A 6395-nucleotide genomic window follows, 5' to 3' on the forward strand; every position below is an offset into this window, starting at 1 on the left:
CTGCCTTCCGGGAGCTGTGTCCATCTACGCTCCCAGCAGTGGGGTGACTCACCTACTAAAGAGGGCCTCTTGGATGGGTGTGCAGCTGTCAGCAAAACCTCCCCCAGCAGCACATGGGGCCGCACATGCACCCAGGGTAGGAGGGATCAGCTGCTGACAGAAGGCTGGTTTGGCCCCAGAAGGAGGTGCTAGGGGGGAGCAACCCCCCCAAAGGTCTGTAATTTTGAAATCAGGATAGCAAACATTCCCTGTGGGCATTTAGGGTCCTGCTGCAATCTGTCCCTCCTCTTTTCTTTGCCTCTAGCACACTGTATGATGGGGAAAAGAGACGGTTAAATTCAATCATTAATTTGAGAGGTATATACCGAGTCCTACAATATGCCAAGCACCATCCTGGGAAATGGGAACACAATGGTGAACAGAAGTGACATGGTCCCCGTTATGAGCTGAATTGTGTCCCCTTAAAATCCAGATGTTGAAGCCCTAACCCCCAGTTAGGAATGTGACTGTATTCGGAGATAGGGTCTTTAAAGAGGTGATTAAGCTCAATCAAGGCTGTTAGAGTGGGTTCTAATCCAGTCTGACAGGTGTTCTTATAAGGGAATTTGCATCAACCACATAAATTCAGCACCTATGAATAAACAGTTGTTATATTTAAAATCAAGCTTCCCTCAGCTTGTGGACACCAAGTGATTGCTTATATAATTAAGTAACGTGCTGTGTATACACAGAAAATAACATTTTAAATGCTTAAACAAAAAGGGGAAACAAAATTTGGACACACAAATAGATGCCAGGGAGGTGGTCACACAGAAGAAAGCCCATGTGAGGACACAATGAGAGTGGCCATCTACAAGCCAAGCAGAGAGGCCTCAGAAGAAACCAAACCTGCTGACCGACAACTGGATCTTGCATTTCTAGCCTCCAGAACTGTGAGAAAATAAATTTCTATTGTGTAAGTCACTCAGTGTGTGGAATTTTCTGGCAGTTTGAGAAAACTAGTATAGTCCCTGATTTCAAGAAATTTCCTCTTCGGTGGAGGAAATTGACACTTACGAAATAATCAAGCCAACCACAGACCATTACAAATCTGTATGTGAAATAAAGGTCAGGAAATGGGGGGGTGTGAGAGCAGATAGCAGGGAACCAGGGACAGTGACTGCTATTTTGGATGAGATCTGAAGGCCAAGTAGGTGCTCACTGGACAAGAATGAGGTTGGGACAAAGGAAAACCACGTTCTAGAGACGAGGAAGGGAATGATCTGGGTCACGGCCCTGGAAGACTGAGGGGAAAGAATGTTGTGGCTGGAGCGCAGACTGGGAGGGTGGAGGGCTGGCTGAGGGGAGGCTGGGGAGACCCACACAGGGCCCACGGGAAGCTGCCTGAAGTCTAGAGAAACAAGATCTCATTTAATTTTCAAAAGCTCCCTCTGCTGCTTTTTGGAGAATGAATGCAAGGAGCCAGAATGAAGGAGAAGAAACCGGTTAGAAATGACAACCGAGTGTCAGGGGATGACATGGTAGTGACTCGGGCCACGGGTGGTGACCGTGGGGATGGAGCAAGTAAAGCAGGAGGAAGTAGGCGGGGCATTCTGCAGAGCTGGTGGAGTAGATCCAGCTTTTTACTGCTGCACTTGGTCATTATGTGTTGCTGGAGAAAAGATCCTTCAGCTTGGATGAAGTGATTGATTGATTCATTCATTCATTCATTTAATCAAGATTGATAGGATGCCTTGTATGTGGCAGGATTTTGTCATATTCAAGTTTAGAGAAGGGTACCAAGTAGGGAGTAAAGTTTAATTTCATTGGGAAGAAGGGCAAGGCCCTGTTGATCTAGGGAAAGCCCAAATTATGGTCTATTTTGAAAGAAGTACAGTTTGGCTCTATTCAGATGCATAAAGTAACCTGAACCTGCTTTAGGCAGAGCTAAAATTGGATCTAAGAAGCACCTAGCTGCTTGCAAATATGGTGTGGCTGAAGTGGTTTGAAAAGAACCAGTTTTCTTTATAGCAACAACATCCCTCTCATAACTTCCCTACATCATGTATTCACAGAGCAGGTTCTTTTCAAACTTGCTCTGCACAGAGCCTAAATGTGTACAGAAATGAGCCCTAGTGAGAATGCACCCCAACTTTCTCAATATGCAGGACATGTTTGGGATGTCTCTTCTCCGTTAAAATGAACCATGCTCTCTGAGACCACCCCCTGGCAACAGGGAAAGACACCTGATTCATGCTGAACCAATCTGATGATCTCACCTGAGAATTTGGAATTGGGACTGAGAGATGCTAGCCTGTGTGTGTGGCTGAAGCTGAGATGAATAAAACTGGTGGCCCATAAGGAGCCCTCCATGCATGGGAACGTGGACACATTTCTGCAGTCAGAGGAAACAAGATCAGAAGCAGAGGATGAGGTGGAAGGAACAGAGAGAGGGAGGTCATTCCTGGATCCCATTCCTTGTGAGTCTCTTGCCCATGAATTCTGAGAGATGGCCTTGGAGGTGGTTGTCATTTTGGGATCCCAGCTTTTGATCTCTTCTTCCTAAAACACTCTCACTATTCCTCGTGAATAGTCTTTGGGAACAGATGTGCCTGCCTCTCTCTCTCTCTGGAAGCTTCAGAGATCAGGGTCTCCCTCTACCCATGACTTTTCAGCATGGCCCAGGCTCAGCCAGTTGGGCATTGTCTTCCGGAATTTGAAGTAAGTCCTTAAGGAGCTTCAGAAAGTCAGACGTGGCAGCTGCAGTGACAGGCAATGACTAGCCTTTTCCTGCTGTAGGATGGAGAATTGCAGCTGTGGCTCCTGCTGCTCTGCGTCCTGTCCATTTCCCACCTGAGGCCGCCAGCTTCCCTCCATTCTGAGCCCCCACAGCTTTCCTGTAATCCTCTTGCTTCCAATGCCAAGGCTCAGTTACTCTCGCTAACAGCCAAGAATCACAGTGACATACCCAGCGTCTTTGTAGTGAATCCCTCATTTTGCTTAAAGCAAAATGAACTTGAAGCAGAGTTCTGGTTTTTGCTATAAAAGAACCTCAGCTATGACATTCAAGTGTATTAAGCATCACTAGTGTCTTGTATTTCTGCCTACCTTCTCTCCTTTGGAATTATGGCTGGGATCAGACCAGAAAAAAAGAGTGGAGAATATGAGGGGTTGGGCTTTGATGTATTCCCGAAAACTCCGTGGAGGACAAGGTGCAATCTCTCTCTTCTCCTGTCCCCCCCTTTCTCTCGCTCTGTGTGTGTGTGTGTGTGTGTGTGTGGTCAGGGGCATTTTCCAAAATCAGGGGTGCCTCTCTTCTCTGGCCTAGATTTTTATTTTTTTGGTCATAGTAGGTAAGAAATTACAGTCCATCAGGATACAGAGGCTGATCAAAATATTTTATCCTTTATTTCCTATCAAATGCCCAAATGTCCACTCTGTTCCTGCTCTCTGCTGAAGTGAGATTCTTCAATTGTCTAAATGGCCCAGGGCCATGGCATGGGCTTGCCTTGCTCGATCTTTGAGGGCTGACTACAGAGGATGCCTGCTTCCCACAGCCAAGTTTGGTAGGCAGGACTTGGCCTCCACAAAGATATATTCACTTCCTAACCCCCAGAACCTGTGAATAATATTATTTTATGCTGCAAAACATGTGATGAAGTTAAGGATCTAGAGAAGGGGCGTTTACCTTGGATTATCCCAGTGGACTCTGAATGCAATCACACGTCCTTACGAGGGAGACGCAGAGGGAGAATAGACAGGTGCACACAGAGAAGATGACGTGAAGATGGAGGCAGAGATGGGAGTGATGGGGCCACACGTCAAGGGACGCCAGGCAGCCACCACAAACTAAAAGGGGCAAAGAATGGCTTCCTCCACTGGAAGCACGGCCCTACCGCAGTTGGACTTCTGGCTTCAGAACTGCGAAAGAATAAATTTGTTGCTTTAACCGCCACAGTTGTGACAATTGGTTGGAGCAGCCATAGGAAACTAAATACACTGAGCCTCTGACAACCAGGCCATCATCAAAAGGGTAGAAAAAGAGGGTCGGCTCTCCCACCTGACTAAGAAACCAAGGGACAAGTTGGATACTGTTTTTCAATAGAAAATAGAAAGAGGAAAAGCAGCAAGAGATTTTTAACGGATCCTTTGAACACACTGCATGATGTGTACGTTCTCTGCCACACAGATCTTGTGAAGCTTGCTAAGAAGCACAGACCCTGGTCACACTCTGGTCATCTCATCTGCCTCCCCTAAGAAGAAACACTCCCGGTAGTGTCAGAGGGTTCTACTTTCCCCGTGGAAGGGACCTTCCCGAGAATCTGCCATAATAAACACTTAGTAAACACTCAATAGGAAGTTTTCATTTTTTATCTGTCTGCCAATGGCTGCTAATACAGTGGAAAGGAGTGTGTTCCGAATGGAGGGAAGTTCTGGGGTTCCTCTGGTCTGAAATTGCCCCTAAAAGCCCGCAGACTGAGCAGGGAGCAGAAAGCAGCCTGTCTGCTGAAATGCAGGATGAAGTGCTCTGGGGCTAACGAGAGAAGGTCCACCTGTATGCCCCATCCTTTTGAATTCATTCCAGAGGATGAGGAGTGATGGAAAGTACGAAATGATGGAAAGCACGTGCACGCACACACTGGGTGGGGGTGGGGTGGGGACAGAGCTGCGCTTGCCCTTCTGAAGAAACAGGGGGAAGCAAACTAAGGTAATGGAATAAATAGCAGAACAGGAATTAAACTTTTTCTCAAGTGGGGTTATCTCATCTTCTGGAAGAGGTCACAACATCCTCGGACGCACCAATCTTAGCAAACAGGCAATCTGTTCCAGGCTCCAGCAGGGGGAAGAGTAGAGTCCTGGTGATGGGTGGTCCCCTGCTAAGGCACAGAATGAGGGCTTTGGCAGAGTTGATGCCGGTGAGGGGGGTCCCTGCTGTGTCTCAGGGCAGAGATGAGCCAGAGAGCTTTCTGAAGCTCACATACCAAAGGACTCCTGCTGGTTCATGGGCAGACACCACCAGAAAAGGCCTAGAGACTATTTCCAGGAGTTAAGAGGGCAACAAACAGGTAGCATTTTCAGTGTTTCTTCCTGGGCTGAAGGCTGGCACTTTGGAACCGATAGAGGCTGAATATTCGACTTACCAGTATTTCTTAAAGTGTGGCCAATCTGAAGGTCTCCTGCATCAGAATCTCGTAAAAAAATTGAGACACTGGGTCCCCAGCAATCCTAGACCTACTGAATCCGAATCTCTGCAAATGGCCCAAAAGAATCTGCTTTTAAAATGTCCCGTGGTTTTTTTTTTTTATGCCGACCAACAACCAGGAACCACTAACCAAGGTATTGTCAAAGAGCAGGCCTTGGCTCTTGGGACCATAATCTAAAATGCCAGATGAATGCACTCTTGAATCCACATGGAGTACATTTCACAAGGACTGAGAAGACTTTGTCTAGAAATTTGGCTTTAAGTGGAAAAAGACAGCATTGGGAGGAGTGGGGAGAAGCTGAGGAAGATAAAAGGCAGCTGAAAACTGTAAAACCAGTAGGACAAGAAAACAATGGCAGCAGTGTAAGAGGATGACTCTTGAATCAGACTACCAGGAATCAACCTTAGCTCTTTACCTCCTAGCTGTAGTCTTAGGCAAGTTACCTTACCTTCCTGAGCCTCGATTTCCTTACCTGTTTCCTTTTCCTAAATGGGGATTTCCTATTCCCCATTTTTCCTTACCTAAAATGGGGAATATATCTGCCTCAGAGGGTGTTTGTGATGGTTAACTCTATGTGCCAACTTGACAGGGCAGACGGATGCCCAGATAGCTGGTAAAATCTTATTTCTGGGTGAGTCTGAGAGGGTGTTTCTGAGAGATCAGCAGTTGAATAAGTAGACGGAATAAAGATCACCCTCACCAATGCAGGTTAGCATTTCCAGTGTGCTAAGGGCCTGAAGAGACTGCATAGAACGAGGCAGAGGAAGAGTGAATTTGCTCTCTGCTTGAGCTGGTACATCCATCTTCTCCTGTCCTTGGATATCAGTGCTCCTGGTTCTTGGGCCTTCAGACAGACCAGGGCTTATACCATCAGCAACCCCGGCCCCCATCCTACCCCACTCCGCCCTAGTTCTCGGCCCTTTGGGCTGGGACCACCAGCTGTCCTGGGTCTCTAGCTTGCAGATGACAGATCATGGGATTTCTCAGCCTCCATAATTGCAAAAGCCAATCTCTCATAATAAAGCTATGTATTTATATATATATCTGATTCGTTCTGTTTCTCTGGAGAACTCTAATAGTGCTTTACATATGTTATTCAAAGGCCTGACAAATTTATGAACTCACCCTAGAAAAAGTGCTACATACCTCATTGCTGAATAACACTAAGGTCACCTTCCAAGTACTCCCCCTTGGGAAGCTATGCACCGACTC

The sequence above is a fragment of the Rhinolophus hipposideros genome (genome assembly GCF_964194185.1).
Source record: "Rhinolophus hipposideros genome assembly, chromosome: 12".
In the NCBI taxonomy this organism is placed as follows: Eukaryota; Metazoa; Chordata; class Mammalia; order Chiroptera; family Rhinolophidae; genus Rhinolophus; species Rhinolophus hipposideros.